Below are 26,984 nucleotides of genomic sequence, written 5' to 3' on the forward strand. Positions count from 1 at the left end.
GTTTCCTATACAGATGGTCCCCAACTTAGGATGATTCAACTTAGAATTTTTTTATTTCACCATGGTATAAAAGTGATACATTCAGTAGAAACTGTACTTCGAGTTTTGATTTTTTCCCACGGCCAGTGATATGCATGCAGTATGTTTCTCTCTTGTGATGTTGGGCAGGCGGAGTGAACTACAGCTCCATGTGATCACATGGTAGCCATGTGATCACAAAGGTAAACAACCCCGATACAATCATTCTGTATCTGCACAGCCATTCTGTTTCTCACTTTCAGTACAGCATTCAATAAACTGCCTGAGATATGCAACACTTTATTACAAAATAGACTCGTGCTAGATGATTTTGTTCAACTATAGGCTAATACAAGCGTTCTGAGCACTTTTAAGGTAAGTTAGGAGTATTAAATGCATTTAAAAAAAAAAAGATTTTATTTATTTATTTGACAGAGAGAGGTATCACAAGTAGGCGGAGAGGCAGGCACAGGGAGGGGGAAGCAGGCTCCCCGCCGAGCAGAGAGCCCAATGCGGGACTTGATTCCAGGACCCTGAGATCATGACCTGTGCCAAAGGCAGAGGTTTAACCCACTGAGCCACCCAGGCGCTCCGATTTATAATATTTTCAACTTACAATAGGTTTATTGGGATGTAACCTCATCGTAAGTCCAGGAAGATCTGCGTCTCCCTACATTTGCTGAGGAAGTTGGTTCTGATATTTTTCTGAAAAATAGTAAAAGGGAGGGAAAACAAGACTTCTAATGAATAGGTTTACTGTGTCACCTACGTCAGTGAAAGTAACCAAGAGTTTTTACGAAGTGCAAAGTTACTTTAGGCTTTGTTTACTGCCTTATGTCCTAAGAGAAGCAAACCAGCAACCTACTGTACAGTTAGGTCAAGCCTTAGGAACAAGCATGGATCTAAAAAGTGAGTTTTGGGGCACCTGGGTGGCTCAGTGGATTGGGCCGCTGCCTTCGGCTCGGGTCATGATCTCAGGGTCCTGGGATTGAGCCCCGCATCGGGCTCTCTGCTCCGCAGGGAGCCTGCTTCCTCCTCTCTCTCTGCCTACTTGTGATCTCTGTCAAATAAATAAATAAAATCTTTAAAAAATAAAAAAAAATAAAAAGTAACAGTTTCTTGGAATCAAAGTAATAAGGGGATGACACTGGAATTCTAGCTATTCTTGTTGGGGAGATGAAAGCTGAATTGTAGAATTCACTACAGCACACAGATTCTCAAAGAGTTTTGCCAAAAACTGAAGACAACTGGATAAAAGTGGTTTTAGGTTGAGCAGCTCTATGTAAAATGCTTACAACAGTGTCTGGCACAAGAGATTTGCTATGTAAATGTTAAATGCTATTTATTATCATCCTTATTATGACACTCACCACTTCAAAATAGTTGAAAGTTTTTATCAGCCATACTGTACCTTTATATAACCTGTAGGATACCAAGAGGAGAAACAGTCCCTGTTTGTAAGAAGTTTATAGTGATACATTTTTTTTAAAGAAATCTTTTTTAAAAAAATATTTTATTTATTTATTTGACAGAAAGAGAGAGATCACAAGTAGGCAGAGAGGCAGGCAGAGAGAGAGGGGGAAGCAGGCTCCCTGCTGAGCAGAGAGCCCCATGTGGGGCTCGATCCCAGGACCCTGAGATCATGACCCGAGCCGAAGGCAGAAGCTTAACCTCCTGAGCCCCCCAGGCGCCCCTATAGTGATACATTTTGAAGAATAGAAAGTTAAATTGTTAAAGAAAAAAATATTTAGTTTCTTTGAGGCAGCATCTTTTGATAGTTTAGCTAGCGTCCTGCATCAAAGGCTGAGAAAAGTTCATAGCTCCTTCTTCCCAAATAAGTTAAAAACAGAGACCACTAATATTTAAAATAAAGTGAAACAAATTTATTGCTTTTCAACAATTCTGGTGTCATAAAATCTATCTAAACCAAACTCCATATAGATCTTGAATACAAGAATCAAAATTCTCAGAGAAGTAAGGCACTTGAGTAGGAGTCTATATAATCTTTTTTTTTTTTTTCTTTCTGACAAGGGTAGGATGCCAAGAGGAAAAGGCCAGGAGGAAGACTGCCTATAGACCTGGGTATGTGGAACTGTCCTTAGCTCTCATGTATGTATACCTCCATTTCTGAACATCTTTATTTTTGAATACCTTCCAGTCTATGAAAAGGGGAAGAAAAGACAAGAAAAGAAAAAAAAAGGCGGGGGGGGGGGAGGAATAAAAGGAACTGTTCTACAGCTGTACTGGATAATCGAAAGGTGGGAAATGTTCTTCAGTGAATTAAAACTGTCTTACAATCTCTCTGAAAAGGAGAGGGCAAAAATCTTTTTGAAAAGAAAGCTTTAATTTCTGGTAGAGATTGTCCTGGAAAGGTTAACTTTCCAAAGTGACAGGAAGGCACACCAAACTCCAACACATAATTTAAATTTCCCTCTGACATACAATAGAAAATCTACCCTTGAGGCATTAGGCCTTTCTTATCTACCTTAAAATATACTCTGTCTCTCACTTCCCCCCAGCTTTCTCTTCTCAGGTGGAAATTAAGGAGAAATTTAACTTGCTTTGCTAACCTGAGGAAAAGTTTTCTACATGGAGAATGTATAAATTAGATCACAACATGCTTATATGGCTCTCTGATACTGTTGAGATTATTTCTGAATTCTGCAACTTTTGCATTCTTAAGAGTGGACAATACATGGACTTTGGAATACCTGAATTTTAAAATACAAAGACTGCATACATGTTTGCCTGAGGTCCTTAATACTTCAAAGGATCCACTAAGGGCTCCTCCCACAGACTGGTAACACTTAGGAATATGTTTAAAGAAAGAGAGAGATCTAGGTCTTCCCGAGGAGAGAGAGCAAGACACGGAGTTTAATTCTCAAACCAATGCTTTTCCCAAAATAATCACATACCCCCATAGAGGAAATAGGAAATGAAACATTACATTCAATTTGGATTTGGAGGTGGCCTTCCTAAGCAATTTATTCAAGCACAAACAATAATTATGTAGAAAGAACCTGGTTATAAATATAATTATGAAACCTTATTAACTCACATTTATCAGTGGGGAACCTAAATTTCATTATGAAGAGGTCTGAATTATATAACAGAATTACTAAAACCGCTCCTTTGTTAGTCTTTCTGCCTCTCTCTCATCCCCAGGTTGTCAGGTACACAGTTTACTAGGTAGAAGGAAGAAGTGTTTCTAGGAAGAAGAAACAGCATACACATATGCTGAATGGCCAGGGTTAGGACTTTGAGACAACCCTGCATTTTCCACCTCTTATTATCCTCATCACTGTCTTCCCTATGACCTGAGGATTTTGAACAAGATAAAATGAAAATAGCCTAGCTTTAGCACAGGCTGAGTTAAGCAGACCTAGGTTTAATCTCAGCTTTAAAGTACTTATACGCTAAGAACAGTTCAGTGGCATATCTGTAAGTTTGGGGAGATGGGATTTCCCTAGGTTCTTGGTAGAAAAACCTTGGTTTAGGAGCATGGTTTACAATGAATGAAGAGTTCTCCCCAATAATTTTTGGAATTCATCTCTGTCTCATTCCACTGGATTCTGTAAGTGGGCCTGGTTGCCAATATAGCCTAAGTCATGTACTCCCATGTTATGGTTGAAGCACATCTCTGCTGTTTCATGCATAATGTGTTCTCATACCTGGGCTGGTCAAAGGAATGACTAGTGGACCACAGGGGTTATACAAAATGGAGTTATAAGGCTTCCAGATTAACTTAACTCTTTACTGGAAACAGGAGCAAAAAACTGTTTTCTAGCCTGTTTGGGTCTGATGGAACATGAGACAAAGGGCAGTGTATGTAGCTCTCTACTTGGATGGCTACCCCAATGAGTGTTACCTGTTTGCAATCTATGTCTTTATGCCTCTTGTTAACTTCCTTTGGCTTTTAACTTTTCCAGATTCTGGTTCCCACTGATGTGGCTGTGGCAAGTATACATAAGACAAAATAATGAGGTGTGTGTGTATGGTGGGGATGAGCGAGTGGTAAAAATGATAGCTGTCTCAAAATCGAATATTCTAAGCTTGGTGAGATTTACTCCACTTCTGGCCCTGAAGTACTGAGTAGACTAGCAGTCCTGGAGGTTGGTAGCATAGTATAAAGAGTATTCCCCTACTACAGGATTTTCCAGTTTCTTTCTTGCTACCAGATTGGTGGTAGTAAACAGGGGAGGTATATTTGTATACCTAGAAGACTTAAAGAGGGCTCTGCCAAAGCAGGATAGAGTTAAAGAGTCTCAGTCTGAGACCATGAGTTTGGTTTTTTTTTAATATTTTATTTATTCATTTGACAGAGATCACAAGCAGGTAAAGAGGCAGGCAGATAGAGAGGAAGGGAAGCAGGCTCCTCGCTGAGGCAGAGGCTTTAACGCACTGAGCCACCCAGGTGCCCCTGAGACGATGAGTTTGAAGACACTAGAAAGAAAAGAACTTGTCTATAAGTAGTTGTTTGGAATCTGAAGCTGAAGGCTGTCCATTGCAAAGGATGGAGCCGTTTTAGTCACTGTGGCCAGGGTGACCAAAATGGAACCATGGGCCTGAAATAAAAAAAAATTGTGGAAGGGGGCGCCTGGGTGGCTCAGTGGGTTAAAGCCTCTGCCTTCGGCTCAGGTCATGATCTCAGCGTCCTGGGATCGAGCCCCGCGTCTGGCTCTCTGCTAGGCGGGAAGCCTGCTTCCTCCTCTCTCTCTGCCTGCCTCTCTGCCTACTTGTGATCTCTGTCAAATAAATAAATAAAATCTTAAAAAAAAAAAAAATTGTGGAAGAAGTGGTCAGGGAGTCTACCAGGTCTCTTAACTGTAAATCCTGATCTGCCAAAGGTGACAATAAAAGGAGAATCTCTTTTTTAAAAAAAAAAAGAATCTCCATAGAGGGAGGAGACTGCCAAATGTTACTAAGACTCCTGTTGCAACATTGAACTTTTCCTTGGGAATGTTACATAAATTATCACTGACACTCTGAGGAAGACCAGGGGATGGGTAGCACTTCCCTTTAAAAAAAAAAAAAAAAAAAAAAACACTTTATTTATTTTAGAGAGTAGGTGACCAAGGGGGGCGTGGCAAAGGGAGAGAATCTTCAGACTTCATGGTCAGTGCAGATGCCAAGGTGGGCTGGATCTCACAACCCTGAGATCACGACCTGAGCCAAAACCCAGAGTTAGATGCTCAACTAACCGAGCCAGCCAGGTATCCTCCCGTTTTGCCTGCTAGCTCCGCAGAATCCAAGCAGAAACAAACCAGCTGCTACAATATGTATTTGCCACTTCTGCCCTAACTGCCTGTCCATCCCTCATTTTCTAAATCCCACACAATTTTCTGTCGTTGTTTTTCCACTTTATGCTGATTAGAAACAAAGTATTAGGAGTTTAGAGAATTCTGCTTTCTTTTGTATTACTGAATAATGTATGATGTAGAAATGTCAAGCAAACATGTCCTGTAGTTAGAGCTATAAAGGGAACGGCTTCATGAAGCACATTTGAAACATCTGAACTACATCTAGAAGGGTACGGACTCACTTTTACTATACTGCTCTACTTCTTATTATCTTATACTGGGGCTGCTTAACTTTTCCTAGTTCTTGAAGATTCTCTGGTTCAAATCTGTGATTCAGATTAAACTTGACTAAAATTCAAGGAAAAGAAGAGTAATGCACCAAAAACGGACTTACAAAACAGGAGTATTTACCTTCCCTTTTGGGTCTCCAGGAAAGCCTCTTGGCCTGGATCCTACTAGGCAGCTCTGTGGCAAAGGCCATTTCCTTCATATCAGTAAGGAGGGCCCTCAAATTTTTTAACTCCTCTAAGTTCAAACTCTGAAAAGCTAAACCCGCAAGTGCCACTTTCTACCTATTCTATGTTCCAAGTTTTTGGACCTTCTTCCTCTATGAATGACTGATAATGAGAATCTCTTATTTAAGGAAAACTCTCCACCCTACCCAACGGTGTATAACCTTATTCTGTGGCCATAAAAATAATCCTATCAGAGTACAAGAGGCATAACATCTGAACTCATGGTTTATAGGAAAGGCAAGCTGGAGGGAGGGAGGAGGCTTCACTCTTTCAACACACAGCTCAGAAGGGGGACTGGTAGCCCCTGGACATGGCTTGGGTACAGGTGTCATAGATATTGCATGGCATGAGGCACTGTGGCAGATTACAGTTCTCAGAGGTCACCACAGACTGAGTTCATGCTTTATTTAATCCCTATCTTGTTCACCAGTGCAGGAGCATCAAGGTCCAGTTAAAACATCCTGGTCTGGTTACCCAGGCAGGTGGATACATAAAGCTAGTCATTATGATCTAAGAGGGCTCCTTCACTGCATGCACCACTCTTCTGAGTCACATCAGGCTTGAGGTACAGCTGTTCAGGAGTTCCAACTGCCTGCTGCTGCTGTTGAGTAGGGGCCATAAGGTCCAAGTTCTCACAACGAAAGATCTCGCAGCATGGAATATGGGCGCCAGGACACCCAGAACTTCCTGGAATACAGGTGATCTTAACATTAAGCTTTAAAAAACATGTCCCAATATCTCCATCCCCAACTTAGTGCCTAGAAGTGCCTTATGAACACAAGAAGTGAGTACAACTCTCCCAAATTCAGATAAGCAGGGAGTAATTCTTCCCTGCAGTGCATTTTCTGGTTTGGAAGGCAGATTTTGTGGCCAACAGTTTTTGTCAGGACTGTTTAGCCCTACAAGGGATATAAGGAAACTAGAACAGGATTTTCTTAAGTCAAGATGGCCTTCGAACTCTAGGGATTAACCTCCTATGGTATTAATAGTTATAAATGACAATTTCTGCTCATGTATTTTTGGTGAGAACAAAATGAAGAATACTTCCTGATGATTCCAGAAAATATTGATTATGTGACCTTAAGTTACTGTATCTGTATCTGTCTGTAAAATGGGGATTATAACACTACTTAGTTTATAGCATTTTTACGTGTAGTACATGAGTTAATATGTGTAAAGTGCTTAGATCAATGCCTGGCATATAGTAAGCACTTCCTAAGTCCTAGCTATTATCAATTTATCATTATTATTTCCAATCCCCCCCCACCCCAGTCTGCCCAGAATACTAAAGATGGGCAAGTAGGGAGGAAGGAAGAAGGGAGAAAAAGTAAAAGGAAGGAGCTTAGGGGTTAGCCAGGGTCAAGGAGGTAGACAGGTCTGGAAAATATGTAGGACCATGCCTAGAAGGAATGCTTGCCAGGAAAGATCCTAAATAATGATATAGGTTACAAAGGGCAGAGGCCAAAACTGTCTCTGTGCTGGCAGAAATAAGCAGGACACAAGCTTTATCAGACCAGAAATGGAGTGATGATATGGGAACTGTACTGCCATATACAAACAGAGCCTTAGGCAGTTTGCTTGAAACAAACTGAATTAGAGGATAAACAGGTCAAAAGGAATACTCTTGGTACTTTTTACTCACATGGATTGTTTTGCAACCTTTAAAGTCTTTAAGTCTCTTAAGACTTTGAAGTCTTTAAGTATTAGCATGAGTTTATCATAATTTTTTAGGTCTTCCCCCAAATTTGCAGGCTTTTTAATCTCAATTTCAATTATTAAAAAACAATGTAAATGTCCTTTACGATCAAAGCCATTGCAAATATTAAAAAATGCAGTAAACAATTAGTACACGTAATTAGTACACATGTAATTACAATTAGCACACATGTAATTACAATTAGCATATGTGTACTAGTAAACGCAGGACAGTATGATTCCTTGAAAAACACAGAGTTTCTCACAAAAAAATTCTCGAAGACTCAAGTAGAAAAGCAAAACTACCAAACACACAAAAAGTCAGCAGATGGATATAATCATTTTTTACTAATTTGGCATGTTGAGGAAATTATTATTGGGAGCATTTTTGTTTTCTACCAAATTGCTGAGGCTCTCTTCATATGTGGCAGTTTTTTTGACTGTTTTAACCAAACCATCTCTTGCCAGCAAAGAGCCAAAGGAGCTAACTGATTAGGATGCCAAACTGTAGGCTGGTGAGATACGTGAAGGGTCAAAACAGGGCAAGAAGGGCCAAGGGAAGATAGGGAGAGCTCAGGACAAGGCATGAAATACATCTCACCAACACTGAGTTAGTCTTCCTTCAAAGGGTAGCAAATTCATCTTAGATCTAGACTTGGCCCTTAGGATGCAGCAGGACTACACTGATACAGGACATAAAATATGGGATATTCTGAATGAAAGAGTTCATTATTATTATTTTTAAAGATTATATATATATATTTTTTAAGATTTTTTATTTATTTGACAGACAGAGACAGAGATTAGGCAGAGAGGCAGGCAGAGAGAGAGGGAGAAGCAGGCTCCCCGCTGAGCAGAGAGCCGGATGCGGGGCTCGATCCCAGGACCCTGGGATCATGACCTGAGCTGAAGGCAGAGGCCTTAATCCACTGAGCCACCCAGGTGCCCCAAGATTATATTTTTTTAAAGATTATTTCTTTGAGAAAGAGAGCGCATGATTGCACGAGTGAGAGAGGGAGAGAGAATCTCAGATTCCGTGCTGAGCATAGAGCCTAATGCAGGGCTTGATTTCATGACCCGAGCCAAAACCAAGAGTCAGACATTTAACCGACTGCACCGCCCAGGCACCCAGGATTTTATTTTTAAGTAATCTCTACGTCCTACATGGGGCCCAAACTCACAACCCAGAGATCAAGAGTCACATGCCCCACAGACGGACTGAGCCAGCCGGGTGGGTGGCCCAAGAGTTCTCTACTTTAATTTTAGCATTGACATTATCTTCTTTATGCTAGGTATTTGCTTAGCAAACTCTTTTTTTCATACATGGTATAAAAGCAAATTTCATTTTCCATATTCTCCTTTGAGTTATTACAAATTATAAATGGGGAAGTATTCTTAATCAATTAAGTATTACCGTGTTTTTAAAAAACCCCTTCTTGCTTTGTTTGGTGTTAGTAAAATGAGGGTAACAGCATCTTCTACCACAGAAATGGTGGAATAATTAAGAGAACATAAGTGAAGTATTTGAATTCCAGAGAAAATACACTCTAATTTTATTATTTTCCTTTTCTAGATAAAGCAACTGGGTAACTCACTCAGCTTAAATAATAACTAATCGTTACAAATTTTCAAACTTTTTGCATTTGCATTTCTCATCCCATTACTAATTTCTGAGGTTAAAACTCTTACCTTAAAATCTTTAGAAGTTTTTCTCACTTTACAAGCTTGCCAAGAGCAGATTACCCACAGATCATTCAGTCTATCAGCCTTTAAAACAGGAAAGTGAATTTGGGGAATTTCATGCTAAAGCCGAAAGCCACTAAAGAGCATCATGCGTTCTCTGGTTTTGAGATAATGATTTTGAAAGACTCCGTGGTGAAACGCTTTTATCTTAAAAAACCACGCTTGGGGAGCGCCTGGGTGGCTCAGTTCGCTGAGTGACCAACTCTTGATTTCGCCTCAGGTCGTGATCTCAGGGTCCTGGATGCAGCCTGTGCCCTCATTGTAGAATTGCTTGTCCCTCTTCCTCTGGTCCTCCCACTCCTTCAATCTCGCCGGTGCTCTTTCTTGAATAAATAAATAAAATCTTAAGGGCAAAAAAAAGACAGCCTTTCAAAAAAAAAAAAATCCCAAGACAAAAAAACAAACAAATAAACAAGTAACAACACACTTGGTACAGTAGAAAAACCTAGGGCCTGGAGAGCTGGTTCTTCTGATCATACCATTTATTAGACGAGTGGCCTCAGAATAATTAGCTCCTTTGGGCCTTAATTTCCATTTTGTAAAACCTCCTCTCAGCTCTAAATTTTGGACCCTGTGCTTACTAGTTTATTTCTTCAGTGTCTCATGAATTAATCAGGAAGAAATCTGGAGAAAACCAAGACTTCTACCTGTATCATTTCATCAGTTTTGCCAGCTCACTCATCCTATTTCTAATTTTAGGCTGAGAACCTTTCCCTTGCTTTTGATCTTTCCCTCTTATGCACTTTATGAACAAATTATATTATTAATCATAAACACCTGTAGAGTGCTTTCCAAGATTTACCAACCCCTTCTGCAAATACTCTTACTTGATTATTATCGTAACAGCTCAGGCTGGTAGCTATTATATTCAGTCTACCTGGCCTGCCCAGAAGAGTTCAGTGAATGAATTGTCCAAAGTAACACGATAATAAGTTATGGAAACAAACCTTCTGATTCCAAAGTCTATACTCTTTCCACAACACTACCGTTCCTACTAGGAGCAGATCCAGATTTTGTGGAGCCTGAGGTTTATACAATTTTGGTGGACATTTTCAAGAAAAGGAATACAAAATTACAATAAAGCACTAACATAATCCTGTGAACACACTGTTAGGGCCCCTCTTAGTGCGCTGGAAGGAGGTCTATTCAAGTGAAGTGCTTTTAGGATTAATCTTAAGGATTGAGTTTCATGGTTTTCCATGACTACACAATTATTTAATGCTCACTGTATGCCAGACACTTAAGTAAAATACTATTTTTGTTATCATAAAAACCCTATGAAGTAGGTATAATCCTTGTTTTACAGAGCACAGAATGAGGCTTGGAGAGCAAAATAATTTGCCCAAGGATACAGAGCTTGTAAGTGCAAAGTATCAAAACTGGAACTGAGACATGACTCCTGGGTTGATATTATAAATCTACGGTACTTTGTTCCTATGTAAGTCTTTTTTTTCGGGTTTCCTGGGAATCAACTTATTCTACCACTTCCTACTACATCTACAGTTCTGGGCCTGATAGGCCCATGTCTCAACCAGTGCCATTTTGTCTCCCCAAATCCGTTCTCCTATCATCTACCATGAATGCTGCTACCACCCTAGCAATCCTAAAGCCCTGTTGTAATGTAATTCTCTGCATTTATCAAAGGTGAAAAGCAGTTACTGCTCATATGCACTGTCTGGCGATAGATTCTGTACAGCCTTCTGAGGTGGTAAACTATTACAGAAAACTAACTTTTGTGTGAACCAGGCACAGTGGGTGAAGGGAAAGCACATTTACATCTCAGAACCTGATCCCTCAATCCCCACTCCTCAATCAGTTCTTCATTTGCAACACAAAACCTTAAGGCCAACCTCGCAGGGAGGTGAGAATTAAAGGCAGAGGGGGCAGGGTTGGGGCCAACAGCCAGTGGTCCTCAAATGTTGGTTGATTTCTTCTGCCTCACTCAATCCCTCCAAAGAACTTGTAAACTCCTTGAAGGCAGGAGCCTCCATACATTTTTGGAAAGCCAACATAAGAAACACCTCATGATTATTCAACCTGATCACCAAAACTGATACACTCCAGTGTCTGGTCTTGCTCAAGAACCTACAATGGCTGTGAGAACAAAATCTGGCTCTGGAGTCTGGAGTCTGACTTTGGATGTTGCTCACTTTCTCTGTGACCTCTGCAAAGTTACTTAACCTCTCTGAGCCTCAAGCCCCTTGTTTGTAAAATGATAAGAATAGTTACCTACCTCATAAGGCTATGATGGTAATTCAGGTGACCTGCTAAGTACATAATCGTCCCTCAAAACTGCTACCTGTATTTATATCCTGTCCCCAACATTCTGTGTCCACCAAAAACTTGGCCTCTGCATTCTCATTTCTCCGTGTTTCCAACATACGCACCTCCCTGGGGACCAGTCTCACCACCCTCTGCTTTCCCGACTTCGGCGTTTAACGCCCAGCCTTCATCAAATGCCGCAGGGGAGGTTCTGTATTAAGAAAGTTGCATCAGTTCTCGCCCCAAAACCACCAAAAGTGCCCAGGAGGTCGGTTCTACTACGGCTGCGTTTTTAGAGAACAGGAAACAGGCCCTGAGGGTTGGAGTGACTTCCCTGAGTTCACCAAACTCTGCTGAGGCCGCAGCCCGCGCTCTCACCGCCCGCCCCTTCGGCCTCTTCCCGGGCCCGAGGTGGCCGCGCGTCCATTCACACCCTGCCCAGTCCCTCCACTTCCAGTCGCTTCCCCGCTCCTCCCCGCGCTGGTCGCTCCCCACACCTGAGTCAGGCCCCCGGGGGTACGCCCCATCCGTCCTTGATGGCTTTTCCCTTTTCTCTGCCCGAGACTGAGGGGGAGGCCGGTGCCGAAGTCCCGCACGCGTGTTGGTCACCGCGAACTCCTTGGACTGAGGACCCCAGGGGCAAGCTCCGCAGAGGAGCGCAGCAGCCTTGTGGACGCCGCAGAGAGGGGGCGCAGAGCGCGGGTCCTGCCGGGCCGCCGGTCACGTGGCGGGGAGGGGGCGCCGGCGCGCGCCACTGCGCGGGCGGGCGCGCGCGCCTGAGAGCGTGTGGAGGCGCGAGTCGCGGTTCGGGCGTATGTATGGGGGGGGAGGGGGCGGCGGCCGGGAGGGCCGACTCCGCCCCCTGTGCGCATGCTCGAGCCCCGGCGGATTATAAGGCAGCCCCGCGGGCCCGGCCCGACAAAGTGCTGGCGAGCTGCGACGTGACCTGCCGGCCGCGTGGGTGCCCGAGCGAGCGAACGAGGTAGCTGGCGAAGGACGCGACCTGGACCCTGGGCCCTGCGGGACTCCAGCCGTGTCACGTACACGCTTGGCCGCGCGAACCACGCATAACGGTTAGTTGGGTAACGGCCCGCGGCGGCGCTGGGCGCGGACCCCCCCGGTGCCCCTGCCTCCCTGGCGGGTGGGAGGGGGCCTCGGGACTGGGGCGCAGACCTGGGTCTCGGGGGAAGGAGGCGGCCCGGCAGGGGCATCGTGCCCGCGGGCAGCCGCGTAGCGCCGGAACGCGGCGTTGGGGAAGGAGACCTTGAGGCGATGGGGACAGCGCCTTCCCTTGCCCGGCGGGGCTGCTGCCCCTTAGTCAGGTGCGGGCCACTGGCCTGGCCGGGGGGTTGGGTTTGGATGCCGGTGACCTTGGGGAAGTAGCTTTTCCCCTAGCGTTCAGGAGTCTCCTCAAGAGATGCTTTTGATTTGGAAAAGGGACGACGTGGGGCTGGCTCACGTGGTGCCTCCCCGCTCTCCTGGCCGCGTTCTGCTCGGAGGGAAGGGACTCGGGGCGGGAGTTATTTTGGACTCGTGGCATGCCCGCCCCAACCTCGGCCGGCCAATCCTTGCCCCACCTGGTGACTTGCGAGAGTGGTTTGGGGAGCCGCAGTCCCCGCAGCCAAGACGTGACTGCAGGGTTCGAGTGGACTTTGCGGAGAGAACAGTGCAGCTGGCCGACGCGGGGACTGGTGCTGCCGGGGACTCTTTGTCATTCAACCTGTGGCTGCCGAATCTCGACTGGAGCGCCCTCGCGCTCCTGGTCTTGAAGGCGGCCCTGTTGGGAGGGATCTGAAGGATAGCGTTACACTTGGTCAGATGCACGCGTTTTGTTCCAAGTACATCCTTTTCTTCCACGTGCATTTTAGCATTTCATTTCTTTGTCACGACTTATTTGGTGTGACGAGCACTGGCCCAAACAACTTTGTAATTATTTTCAACCAAGGAACAAACGGATTTCTGCTTGAGCCGGTTTGCAGCGTTTGCTTACGAACTAGGCGCCTACTGATAACAGTAGAATGTTTACAGAGCTACTTTTTACCATAACTAGTTTTGAAATGTTTTTTTTTTAATTTCCCAAAAGTTATTCCGGTTTCGAAATAAAATGCGCACATGTCAGTGCCCTGATAAAACAAATGTGGGCTTAGTAACTAGTGGAATGTCATGATAGGGTGAACTCAGTACTGTGTGAAAGTTTGGAAGAGTATGACTAGGAATTAGACATTAATAAACAATGTCAGTGACGTTTACCAGAACTGTGAGTGAATTAGAGACTGCGTATCTTCAGCTTTTTAGTATGGCATTAAGTAGTGCCCATAAGTCCAAGTCTTATGCTGTGAAGTACAACTTTGCCTTAAAATTGCCATAGGAAATATCAGGAATTCAAGGTATCTAGGTTTTAATAGAGGTAATGGTAAGTGTTATTTTAGAGTTTAACATACTTGAGTAATTTAGGGTTTAGATAAGTGTTCTTTTTTTTTTTTTTTTTAAGATTTTATTTATTTGACAGAGATCACAAGTAGGCAGAGAGGCAGGCAGAGAGAGAGAGGGAAGCAGGCTCCCTGCCGAGCAGAGAGCCAGATGCGGGACTCGATCCCAGAACCCTGAGATCATGACCCAAGCCGAAGGCAGCGGCTCAACCCACTGAGCCACCCAGGCGCCCTAAGTGCTGTTCTTTAATCGTATTGCAGTGACTCTTGTTAAATATGTAAGTTAATGGTCTGGAGAGATTTTGTGAGATTTTTATAGCTGGATAGGTTTAAAGGTTTGGTTGTAAGCTTAACATAATAGGCTATAACATCCCTAAACAGATTTTTTTAGAAAGGATAAAAAGGTCATAGGATGAAACCATTTGATAGTGTTTGAATAGTTTACATGTCTTTTTGTCTTCTAAATACTAATGCATATAATGTTAACCTGGAAAGGATCTTAATGACCAGCTAGTCAGATTCCCTTACTCTACAGATTAGGAAATTGAAATTGGAGAAGTTAAGTGACTTAACATCTTAGATGTGAAAACTTGTTGTTTGTGTGGGAATTAATGTCTTTTGACTCCTATTAATCAGATCGGCATTCTTGAGCTTTCTGTAAAATTGTTAATATGGATATAAATTATTTTATACTAAAAATAGATATTTGAGTAGCTTTTGCCCAATTTATGTCCTTCATTCTCATTGTGTTTTCAGTCCACTTTATAATGCATCCCTATGTAGGATTTAGGTCCCTGTAAATGCCTATATGGTCAGTCTGTTTTTGTTGCAGATGAAGACTAGGAAGATGGAACTTGGATGTGAGAAAAACAAACCAGAGAGTTGTGGGTATTTATGTATTCAGCAATTTGTTATTAGCTGCTAAGCACTATGAGAGACTTAGGTTTCAGCAATGAACAGGTTCTGGCCCTGTTCCTCCTGGAGTTTGTAGTTTAACTGAAGAGCAGATAGACTGGTAACAGTGATTACTTCAAGTACTCTTTATAAAGAAATACTGAGTGTTATGATAGAGAAAGTACAGGTTCCTGGGCAACGAAATGGTGTATTCTGTACTTATGCAAAGACACCCAACCTAGTATAAAAGCAATCTGGGTAGGCTTCTGTGAGGAAATGCTACTTAACTTTTTATACTTGATGGTTAGGAGCTAACTAAGCCAGGAAATGATGGTGGAAAAAGCATTCCAGCCATGAATGCTGAAGCTCCATAGTACAGAGTACGTTGGAAAAACTGCAAGAATTTAGCAAAGCTAAAGCATAAGAGGGAGAAGGGAAATTTGGGGGAGATGGAAGTTGGAGAGATAGATAATATCAGATAATGGAAAGTCTTATAAGTCATTTTAAAGAATTAAGGAAGGAACTACCTTAAAAATTTAAGGAAGCACTCTTGCCTTGAAGCTAATCAAAAGCAGTTTAAGGGTTTGAAGTGGAGTTGAGGATCATATTTTGCATTTTAGGAACTTAACTCTGTATACAATGTGGGAAAACAGGCTGAGGGAGGCTTTTGGGAGTGTGTGAGACCACAGTGATGGACAGTAGTGGGAGGACATGAGAGGGGGGAACACACAGGATTCAGTGGCGGACCAGATGTAGAAACTAGGGCAGCTAGAGTTAAAAGTATCTCCGAGCTTTCTAGCTTGACCAAATACGATTTTGTGGTTTTACCGGATAGTATTTGTCTCCATTTAACCAGTGGGGGCAATTAAGACATTGTATGATTAGCCCAGGGCTGCTCAGGTTGTCAGTCTTGGAAATAAATCTATTCCTGTCCTCTTTGTAGTTCTATTATTGATAGTGTTATTGATAGTGATTTTTTTTTCTTATTTATTCCCCTCTAAACAAACTTCTATCGAAAAATTTCAGACACAGTTGAGAGCCAGTGTTTTATCTATCCCTTTTCTTTTCTCCCCTACACCTGCTGGGTTATTCGGAAGCACATCATATGTGTATAATTAATTTGTCTACAAATATTTAAGTATATCTCTAAAAGATAGGATTCCAGGAAATCATAACCACATATTATTGTCTCTTCTGTAAAAATGAACATAACCAAATAACCAGGCAGTATTCAAATTTTCCTCAGTTGGCTTTTTTTGTTTTTTTGTTTTTGTTTTTATGTTTTTTTAAGTAAGCTCTACACCCAACACAGGGCTTGAGCTCAAGAACCCAAGATCAAGAGTCACATACTCTATTGACTGAGCCAGCCAGGCATTGTACCTCTAGGGTTTTTTGTTTGTTTGTTTGTTTTTTAATTTTTTAAGATCTAAATGTTTATTTGAGAGAGAGAGAAACCATGTAGAGAGGGGCAGAGAGAGAAGTCAGGCAGACTCATGCTGAGCGTGGACGATGGAGCCTGACTCGGATGCTGTCTTACTACCCTGATATGGTGACCTGAGCCAAAACCAAGAGTTGGGTGTTCAAGCAACTGTGCCACGCAGGCACCACCCCACTCCAGGTTGCTTTTAAGTAATTGGTTTGTTTGATTTGGAATCCAAACATAGTCACACATTACATTTGGTTGCTATATCTTTTAATCTGCAGTTTCCCCCTTTGTCATTTCTCATAACTGATTTGCTGAAGGAACCAGGTTATTTTTCCTGGTTTCTCCCATTCTGGATTTTGTTGAATATGTCCCTCTGGAATAGTTTTAACATGTTTTAGTTCAGCATATCCCTTGATTTCCCTGTATTTCCTATAAATTGGTAGCTAGGTTGAAGACTTCAAGCATGCTTAGATCAGTTCAGGTTTGATTTCTGAGAGTAGGAACAGTGTGGAGGAGAGAACAAATATAATTCATAGGTAGCTTGCGAATGGCCTTTAATTCTCTCATATTCCTCTTTTTTTTTTTTTAGATTTTATTTATTTAGGGATGCCTAGGTGGCTCAGTTGGTTAAACGTCTGCCTTTGACTCAGGTTGTGATCCCAAGAGTCATGGGATCAAGTTCCACATGTGGCTCCCTGCTCAGTGGGGAGCCTGTTTCTCACTCTGCCTGCTGCTCCCCCTGCTTGTTTTCTCTCTCTCTGATAAATAAAATCTTTTTATTTATTTTTTAAAGATTTTATTTATTTGACACAGAGAGAGACAGCGAGAGAGGGAACACAAGCAGGTGGAGAAGGAGAGGCAGGCTTCTTACCGCAGAGCAGGGAGCCTGATGCAGGGCTGATCCCAGGACTCTGGTATCAGGATCAGAGCTGAAGGCAGGGAAGGCAGGCACTTAACTGACTGAGCCAACCAAGCACCCCTCTCTAACATTCCTTCCTAATTGATTAACTAGAATACCTCTATAGAAAATAGGGTTTTCTCCCCCAGTTTTATTTTGAGATATAATTGACATTACTGTGTAAGTTTAAGATACATAGCATAATGGCTTGACGAACATATATTATGAAATGATTGCCACAAATAAGTTTAGTTATCATCCATCAGCTCATCAGATAAAATAAAAAGAGCAAAAAAAAAATTTTCCTTCCAGGTCAGGGGTGGGAGGTTGGGGGAACAGGTGGTGGGTAATGGGGAGGGCACGTTTTGCATGGAGCACTGGGTGTTGTGCAAAAAGAATGAATACTGTTACGCTGAAAAAATAAATAAAATGGAAAAAAAAAATTTTTCCTTCCAAAGAGAACTCAGAATTTACTCTCTTAACCTTCCTATATATAATATAATAGTGTTAACTATAGTCATCATGTTATACCTTAACATCTCTAGTACTTATAATTGGAAGTTTGTTACCTTTTGACTACCTTCCTCTAAGTGGTTTTTGAATAGTAAGGGCAAGTTAAAGTTTGTGTGTGTTTTGTTTTTGTTTTTGTTTTTTTGACAGAGAGACTAAGAGAGAGGAAACTCAAGCAGGGGGAGGGGAAGGGGGGAGAAGGAGGCTTCCTGCTCAGCAGGGAGCCCAATGCGGGACTCCCTCCCAGGACCCTGGAATCATGACCTGAGCCGAAGGCAGATGGTTAATGACTGAGCCACCCTGGTGCCCCAAAGTTTGTGTGTTTTAATAGAATATCATATGTATTGAGACACTGTCTTTTTTGGAGATATGTATGTATGTATGTTTTTGTTTTTGTTTTAGAATTTATTTATTTATTTGGCAGAACGAATGAGAGAGCACAAGCAGGGAAAGCAGCAGAGGGAGAGGGAGAAGCAGGCTCCCCGCTGAGCAGGGAGCCCAATGCGGGGCTCGATCCCAGGACCCTGGGATCATGACCTGAGCCGAAGGCAGAGGCCTAACCCACTGAGCCACCCAGGCGCCCCTGTATGTATGTATTTTTAAAGATTTTATTTACTTATTTGACAGAGCACACAAGCTGGGTGAGTGACAGGCAGAGGGAGAGGGGGAAGCAGGCTTCCCACTGAGCCATGAGAGCCTGACATGGGGATGTGGGACTCCATCCCAGGGATCCTGACCTGAGCCTAAGGCAGATGCTTAACCCCGCTGAGCCACCAAAATGCCCCTGGAGAAATGTATTTAAATGTATCAAGATACATCCTCTTTAAAAGCCGGTATTTTGTTAAAATGTTTTTAGCACTTGATATGAGCAATTCAAATGGTTTTTAGTATTTGGAATATTTAGAATTTCAATTCTTACATTAATAGGGTCTCTTTTGCTCTTCTCTGCTCTTTCAGCTTATTTGTTCCCATAGCTTTTGGGGAATTTCTGGTAGAATCACTACCAAATCTAAATCTCAAGCTGTAATTAGAATATAGATTTTAAATTACTTAAGTACAGAGATTGATTACTCTTACCCGTGATCTGCTTTTTTAATTATCTCTTGGGCATTTCATTCATAAAATGTTGCCTGAGGTTCATTATTTCTGCCTGTTCTCCACTTCCCTTCATCCCCCAAACCTAGTCTTTTCTTCTGACTACATTCTTTCAGGTAGTTAGGCTTAAAAACTCTGAGTCATCTTAACACTTCCCTAGTGGGCCCCCTGCCCTCCCAAATGCAACTATGTGCCAAAGTTTCTCTTCTTTGTTATCTCTTGTGTCCATTCTCTCCCCCCACCAACCCCACTTTTCATTTTATCATTACTCCCTAGTTTTGGCTGCGGCTATGATTGTTGCTTTGGCCTTGTACCTCCCATCCTTGCCATTCCCCTTCTCCAGTCTGTTCTTTGGTGTTCTACCAGTTCCTTTTTTAAAATTTAATTTAAGCTTATTTTTGTGTGTGTGTGTTCCAAAATTCTTTGTTTATGCACCACACCCAGTACTCTATGCAGTACTTGCTCTTCTTAATACCCACCACCAGCCTCACCCAACCCCCACCCCTCTCCCCTCCAAAACCCTTAATTTGTTTCTCAGAGTCCACAGTCTCTCATGGTTTGTCTCCCCCTCCAGTTTCCCCCAGCTCACTTCTCTCATCTCCCCATGTCCTCCGTGTTATTTCTTATGCTCCAAAAGTAAGTGAAAACGTATGATACTTGACTCTCTTTGCTTGACTTAATTCATTCAGCATAATCTCCTCCAGTCCCATCCATGTTGATACAAAAGTTGAGTATTCATCCTTTTTGATGGAGGCATAATACGCCATAGTATATATGGACCACATCTTTATCCATTGGTCTGTTGAAGGGCATCTTGGTTTTGTCCACAGTTTGGCGACTGTGGCCATTGCTTCTATGAACATTGGGATACAGATGGCCCTTCTTTTCACTACATCTGTGTCTTTGGGATAAATAACCAGTAGTGCAATTGCAGGGTCATAGGATAGCTCTATTTTTAATTTCTTAAGGAATCTCCACACTGTTTTCCAAAGTGGCTGCACCAACTTGCATTCCCACCAACAGTGTAAGAGGGTTCCCCTTTCTCCACATCCTCTCCAACACTCGTTTTTACTGTCTTGTTAATTTTGGCCATTCTAAGTGGTGTAAGGTGGTATCTCAATGTGGTTTTAATTTGAATCTCTCTGATGGCTAGTGATGATGAACATTTTTTCACTTGTCTGTTAGTCATTTGTATGTCTTCATTGGAAAAGTGTCTGCTCTTCTGCCCATTTTTTGATATGATTATCTGTTTTGTGTGTGTTGATTTTGAGGAGTTCTTTATAGATCCTGGATATCAACCTTTTGTCTGTACTGTCATTTGCAAATATCTTCTCCCATTCCGTGGGTTGCCTCTTTGTTTTGTTGACTGTTCCCTTTGCTGTGCAGAAGCTTTTGATCTTGATGAGGTCCCAAAAGTTCATTTTCACTTTTGTTTCCTTTGCCTTTGGAGACATATCTTGAAAGAAGTTGCTGTGGCTGATATTGAAGAGGTTACTGCCTATGTTCTCCTCTAGGATTCTGATGGATTCCTGTCTCACGTTGAGGTCTTTATCCATTTCGAGTTTATCTTGGTATACGGTGTAAGAGAATGGTCGAGTTTCATTCTTCTACATAAAGCTGTCCAGTTTTCCCAGCACCATTTATTGAAGAGACTGTCTTTTTTCCACTGTATATTTTTTCCTGCTCTGTTGAAGATTACTCGACCATAACTGCTGTCCTACCAGTTCTGATCATGTCATTTCTCTAATCAAAATTTTCTCATGGTTTTCTAGTGTCTACCAAATTTAGTATTTGTCTGGATAAAGTCTTCAGTATATGACTCCCAAGTTACCCTTCTGAGTTGTATGTTATTCTTCCTTTAACTTGCACTGACAAACTGAAATTTTTCTCCATGCTTTTTTCCCTGTAATTTTTTTTTCTCTTTTCCTGGTCATAGGATCCATTTTATAATGGATCTATATGCCAAGTTTAGTATAGTTGAGATGTTTGAACCCTTGTGTCCTATAAAGAAGTAATGAAACAGCAATGATGGTTTTTTTTTTTTAAAGATTTTACTTATTTATTTGGGGGTGGCGGGGGGAGCAGGCTCCCTGCTAAGCAGAGAGCCTGATGCTATGCAGGGCTCGTGGGGCTCGATCCCAGGAGCCTGGGATCATGACCTGAGCTGAAGGCAGAGGCTTAACCCACTGAGCCACCCAGGCACCCCAGCAATGATGATCTTAAGGAAATGATGATTTCTCTTCTGGGGTCACAGCACACACAGTGACAGCAGGAGTTCACATCTACCAAAAGGGAGCCTGGCTCAGGGGCTAAGCTGTTGAGGAGTACAACTGACCACTTATGCAGAAGAAGCAGGGTCCAGCTCTGTTGGTTGTCCTTACTACTACTATGGTACTACTCACAGCTGATAATATTGTTAAATCTAATCTGCTGTGATTACCATGACTTAGCGTTCATATAAAGGAGAAGTTTCTCAAAATGTACAAGCATTGTAAGCTACATATTTGATCATTTGTTGAAAAATATTTCTTCCCTTTGATTTTGCTTTTACTGTGTAAATCACCAAAATTATTGAGTGAATGAAAGCTTGATAATACGGCTCTAGTGTATTAAACTGTGTTGGATAGCAACAGGGCTTTTTTTTTTTTTTTTTTAAGTTTCTATTTTAAATCTAATACATTTAACAGTGTGATGAGTTTCAGATACACAATGTAGTGATTGAACAATTCTGTACTCAGTGTTCATCATGATAAGTGTACTTCTAACAGGGCTTTTCAAAGTTGCCTTATATCGTTTTGAGACTCAGAGGTTTTACTTTATTAACTCTCTTCTCTTCCCCATCAGCGGTTTTTAACCTAGGATCTGCAGATTGGTCTTCCATGGTCAATGGAATTCAGGGGGTCTCTGAACTTGCTGAAGAAAAAAAGTTACATCTTCTCATTAACTTCTGCATAAAATCTAGTTATTCCAACTATGAATGTAGGCAACAAGCAATGAGTAGTTTTTGCAGTACCTGTGACTTTGTCATCAGTAGAAATTTTCATATGATACAGTGGTTGCAGCCAACTTGAAATTGTTTAAACTCATCATTACTTCAAAGTTACTGTGATTATTAGACCAACTACTAGATCTTATCTAACTTGTTATTTTTAAAAGTACAGGTCAATTAAAATTCTATTTTGACAATTGTATGTTTGTATTTTATGCATTTAAAAACATCATTCTGACAAGAATAATGACAGGTTTTACCAAATTGTCAAAGGAATCTGTGGCACCAAAGAGGCTAAGAACCTCTGCTCCTAACTCCTCCTAACTCTTATATGTCTGTTCTGATATAGGAATGGTTAGCCAGAAGCTGTGATGGAATACAGCATATAAGTCATGATATCACAGGTTTATGTAAATTGTTTGGCCATTGAATTTTGTGTACTAAATCATAAATTTTGACCACACAAATGATAGGGAACAAAATATGTATTTTAGGGGCTAGTAAGATGATTTCTACAAATTTGGGCAGAATAATTTTCCTTTGTATTCAGGAAGTATATGTTTATATAACTTAAAATTATGGTTTCCAAAATTCCATGGGTTTTTTTATTTTTAAAAAGTTTAAAAAATTTTTTAAAAGTAAGCTCTAGACTTGAACTCACAACCCCAAGACCAAGAGTTGTACACTCTACTGACTGAGCTAACCATGTGCCCCCCAAATTCTCTTAAGTGCCGTAAGTTAAACGGAATAGGGGGTGTCTTTATTGACTTGGAGGACTTTCTTACCCTCTTTTGGATATAATCAGCAAAAATATTTCAAATTGTTTCCAGTGTTATCTTTATCAGTTCACTCTATTAGATGCAGGCTTTTATTTTGCTTAGCTGAATGAATCCTTAATGGGGTTAGTGGAATTCAGGTTTGAAGTACCTGCTCTGGAGATTAGAAATACACATCTTTGGGGTGCCTGGCTAGCTCATTCAGAAGAGTGTGTGAGTCATGTGTGAATTTGAGCCCCATGTTGGGTGTAGAGATTACTTAAATAAAAATGAAAGAAAGACACATCTTCTCTTTTTCTTTCTTTCCTTTTTATTTTTTAAAAGATTTTATTTGTTTATTTTGAGAGAGAGGGAGTGTGTGAGAGAGCGCAAGCTGAATGAAGGGGAGGGAGAGAGGGAGAGGGAGGAGCAGGCTCCCTTCAGGGAGCCTGATGTGGGTGGGACTTGATCCCAGCATCTGGGATCGTAACCTGCTAACCTGCGCAGAAGGCAGACACTTAATCAGCTGAGCCACTAAGGTGCCCAAGACACATCCTTTCTATTGTGATTGTGTAATGATGTTTGTATTTGCTGTCATCTAGAATACTACATGAGAAGTTAGTAGAGGGAAAACAGATGGTTTAACGATAACTATAGTTTCCCGGAAAATAAAAACACTCCTTTGAAAATTGAATATTTCTAATAAAGGAACTGATAATTACTTTAAAAGACAATATAGTCTTGTCAGCAATTAAGGCGCCATTTAAGTTTTTGGTTTTTTGTTTTTTTAAAGATTTTAATGTATTTATTTGAGAGAGAGAGGGGGGGAGCATGAGGGGGAAGGTTGGAGGGAGAAGCAGACTCCCTGCTGAGCAGGGAGTGCAATGTGGGACTCGATCCTGCAACTCCAGGATCATGACCTGAATGAAAGGCAGTTGCCCAACCAACTGAGCCATCCAGGCGCCCTGTTGTTTTTTGTTTTTTAACGATTTTATATATTTGTCAGAGAGAGAGACAGGAGGGGAGTGGCAGGCAGAGGGAGAGCAAGGAGCCCAATGTGGGACTCAATTCCAGGACTGGGATCGCAGCCTGAGCTGAAGGCGGATGCTTAACTTACTGAGCCAGCCAGGTATCCCATATTTAAGTTTAACCTAGTATATTTTGAAGTAATAATGCTGACTTATTTTTGCTACATCTTTAGCATCTATGAATATCTTCTAAAAGTTTTCCATGTTCGCAATAGCCAAACTGTGGAAAGAGCCCAGATGTCCATGGACAGATGAGTGGTTAAAGAAAATATGATTTGTATACACAATGGAATATTAATTATTCAGCCATCAAAAAAAAGATATCTTGCAGTGACATGGATGGAACTGGAGGGTATTATGCTAAGGGAAATAAGTCAGTCTGAGAAAAACAAATACCATATAATTTCACTCATGCGGAATTTAAGAAACAAAACAGAACAGCATAGAGGAAGGGAGGGAAAAATAAAACAAGGTGAAATCAGAGGGAGAGAAACCATAAGGGACTTTTTTTTTTTTTTTTAAGATTTTATTTATTTATTTGATAGAGAGAGACAGCAAGAGAGGGAATACAAGCAAGGGGAGTGTGAGAGGGAGAAGCAGGCTCCCTGCTGAGCAGGAAGCCCTATGCAGGGCTTGATCCCTGGACCCTGGGATCATGACCTGAGCTGAAGGCAGATGCTTAAGGACTGAGCCACCCAGGCACCCAGAGACTCTTTACCATAGAAAACAAACTGAGGGTTGTTGGAGGGGAAGGTGGGATGAGGTAACAAAGTGATGGGCATTAAGGAGGGCATGTGATGTAATAAGCGCTGGGTGTTATATAAAACTAATGACTCACTGAACTCTACCTATGAAACTGGTAATATCCTATATGTTAGTTAATTGACTTTAAATAAAACTAAATTTTAAAAACTTCTCAGATATACATTGAAGAATGGTGGGTAATGATTTGATTCTAGATAATACTCAATTTTAATACTCTACTGTGGTTTGTCTGTTACTGATGAAACAAGAAAACAAAACAACTTAGTTTTTTGAGATAATGAGAGTCAAAGATAGCATAATAATGAAGTTCAGATTCATTGAAGGGATGTTTATTAAAGAATTACCATGTGTGGGGCACCTGGGTGGCTCAGTGGGTTAAAGCCTCTGCCTTGGCTCAGGTCATGATCTCAGGGTCCTGGGATCAAGTCCCAGCATGAGGCTCTCTGCTCAGCAGGGAGCCTGCTTCCCCCTCTCTCTGCCTGCCTGTCTGTCTACTTGTGATCTCTCTCTGTGTCAAATAAATAAATAAAATCTTAAAAAAAAAAAAAAAAGAATTACCATGTGTACAAGAAGTTACTAGAAAGGGATGAAGGAAAATACAGTTTGAGAACATTTAAAACGAGAATAAAGCTTGGAAATTAAATGTTAGCATATTACTACGTTGTCTCTGGTCCTCAAAACTTAAGCTATGTTTATGTGAAAGTAAGTATAATGTTAATTATTTCTGTCAGTGAACTCAGCCTTTTGCAAGAAAAAGAAAAGATTTCTTTATCTTTTAATGAATTATAATCCACTTACGCTCCCCATTAGGGTTCAGAATCCTGGAAATGAAGTAGATTCTAGCAGAAATACCACCTACTATATTCAAATACACATATATATTCAAAGTAATAAATGACACAACCCTAACAGTACATATGTTTATAATTTTAATCTAACCAGTACAGGGGTGCCTGGGTGGACTTGGTGGGTTAAGCCTCTGCCTGGGGCTCAGGTCATGATCTCAGGGTCCTGGGATGGAGCCAGGCATCCCATTGGGTTCTCTGCTCAGCGGGGAGCCTGCTCCCCCTCCCCTCTGCTTGCCTCTCGGCCTAACTTGTGATCTCTGCCTGTCAAATAAATAAATAAATAAACTTAAAAAAAAAAAAAATCTAACCAGTACATTTTTTTAGATTCTGGAACAAGACAGATCTTATATTAATAAATTGGAATGACCCATTTAGATCTTGATTTGATGAACATATTTTTGGGTTGCTGAAGAAAACCAGAACATACACAGGTATTCCAGAATATAATTTGGAATTGTGCCAAGCAGAACCTGCCATCGAAGGATAAAGCTTCCCAACTTCTCGTTCTCTACTACTACTCAAATTCTTTATTTTATAAAGTGTGAAATGGGTTTATATTTGGAAACTCTTGTCCAAGCAAGAAATAAATTAGCATGTGAAAGGGAACAGGACTTGCCCTAAACATGGACATTAGCCAGTTTTTCAGTCTGTGAGAAACAGGCAAAAATGAAGCATTACAGAAGGCATGATCTGCTGGTGTAGTAATAACTCAGAAAGTGAGGCTGATTAAATTAAATTTTAGGTGCCAGAAGTTGTCTTCAGTAATTTTTTTTCGTTATTTAAAAACAAACAAGGGGATCCTGGGTGGCTCAGTCAGTCAAATGTCCAACTCCTGATTTTGGCTTAGGTCATGATCTCAGAGTCGTGAGATCAAGCCTTTAAGATTTCTCTCTTCCTCTCTCCCCTGCTCTCATGCCCATGCTCCTCCTAACAAATAAAAAAATAAAAACAAACAAAAAAGCTTTTCTGCCTCTTTGACTATATAGGGCACTAACTAGGTCCAGAAAGCATAACATCATATTCCTGGAAGGTTTTGCCTGGTTGCATGTTTTTCTCTGCTTCTCAAAAACTGGGGAGATCAAATTCCTTGAAGTTCATCTAATGCTGACTTTTGGAGGTGGAGGTTAAATTTTTTTTTTTTTAAGATTTTATTTATTTACTTGACAGAGATCACAAGTAGGCAGAGAGGCAGGCAGAGAGAGAGGAGGAAGGAAGCAGGCTCTCCGCTGAGCAGAGAGCCCGATGTGGGGCTCGATCCCAGGACCCTGAGATCATGACCTGAGCTGAAGGCAGAGGCTTAACCCACTGAGCCACCCAGGTGCCCCTGGAGGTTAAATTTTTAAAAGTAATAATAGCCTCTGTCCTTAATTCATGATCTAAAAGTACACACCTAAACTAATTAGGAAAATAGTTACTTATAAAGAAAGAAATAGACATACAGTTTAGTATCTTAGAGTTTTCAGAATGCTACCTAAGATGTCATGGAGGAAGTTAACTCCATGTGACGTGATGTATTCAGAAAAACAATAAAGATGTTGGTGGGCTAGAATAGATTTTTATTATTAGATAAAATTAGGATTATGGAAATTGTCAGTAAGTGAGAATTTCATTTTTATAAATTACTAAATGTTTTTATCACATCAATATGTAAATTTGGAATAAAACTGTACATTTTGTCTTTGTTTCTGATATGGTCTTTAAAGCAGTGCTGCCTCTTGAACTGTCTTTTTCTTCCTGGAGAATCATGGAGTTGACTTTCTCTTCCCTTCTTTGCTCATTCACAACTGAGAATAACTGAAGTGTGAATGCATCCT

At 41.4% G+C, this 26,984-nt stretch overlaps 1 protein-coding gene and 1 long non-coding RNA gene across 6 annotated transcripts in view; one reads left to right on the forward strand and one right to left on the reverse strand.

Moving 5' to 3' along the window:
• Positions 1-12,330, reverse strand: part of LOC123955341 — a 50,232-nt gene extending 37,902 nt beyond the window's left edge. For 4 of the 5 annotated variants that reach the window (XR_006821247.1, XR_006821245.1, XR_006821243.1 and 1 more), the window contains exons 1-4: positions 12,031-12,330; positions 11,659-11,744; positions 9,218-9,614; positions 635-723 (exon numbers count right to left, since the gene is read on the reverse strand). This is a non-coding gene — a long non-coding RNA (uncharacterized LOC123955341). The remainder of the gene's footprint in view (positions 1-634; positions 724-9,217; positions 9,615-11,658; positions 11,745-12,030) is intronic. The other variant, XR_006821244.1, reaches the window with a different exon arrangement.
• Positions 12,331-12,455: 125 nt separating this feature from the next.
• The window catches only part of SLC16A1 (solute carrier family 16 member 1), a 49,913-nt gene continuing 35,384 nt past the window's right edge, over positions 12,456-26,984 (forward strand). Inside the window, exon 1 of the mRNA XM_046018489.1 lies at positions 12,456-12,606. The gene's annotated coding sequence lies outside the window, so the exon portion shown is untranslated. The remainder of the gene's footprint in view (positions 12,607-26,984) is intronic.

Source organism: Meles meles, chromosome 1 (assembly GCF_922984935.1).
Source record: "Meles meles chromosome 1, mMelMel3.1 paternal haplotype, whole genome shotgun sequence".
Lineage (NCBI taxonomy): Eukaryota > Metazoa > Chordata > Mammalia > Carnivora > Mustelidae > Meles > Meles meles.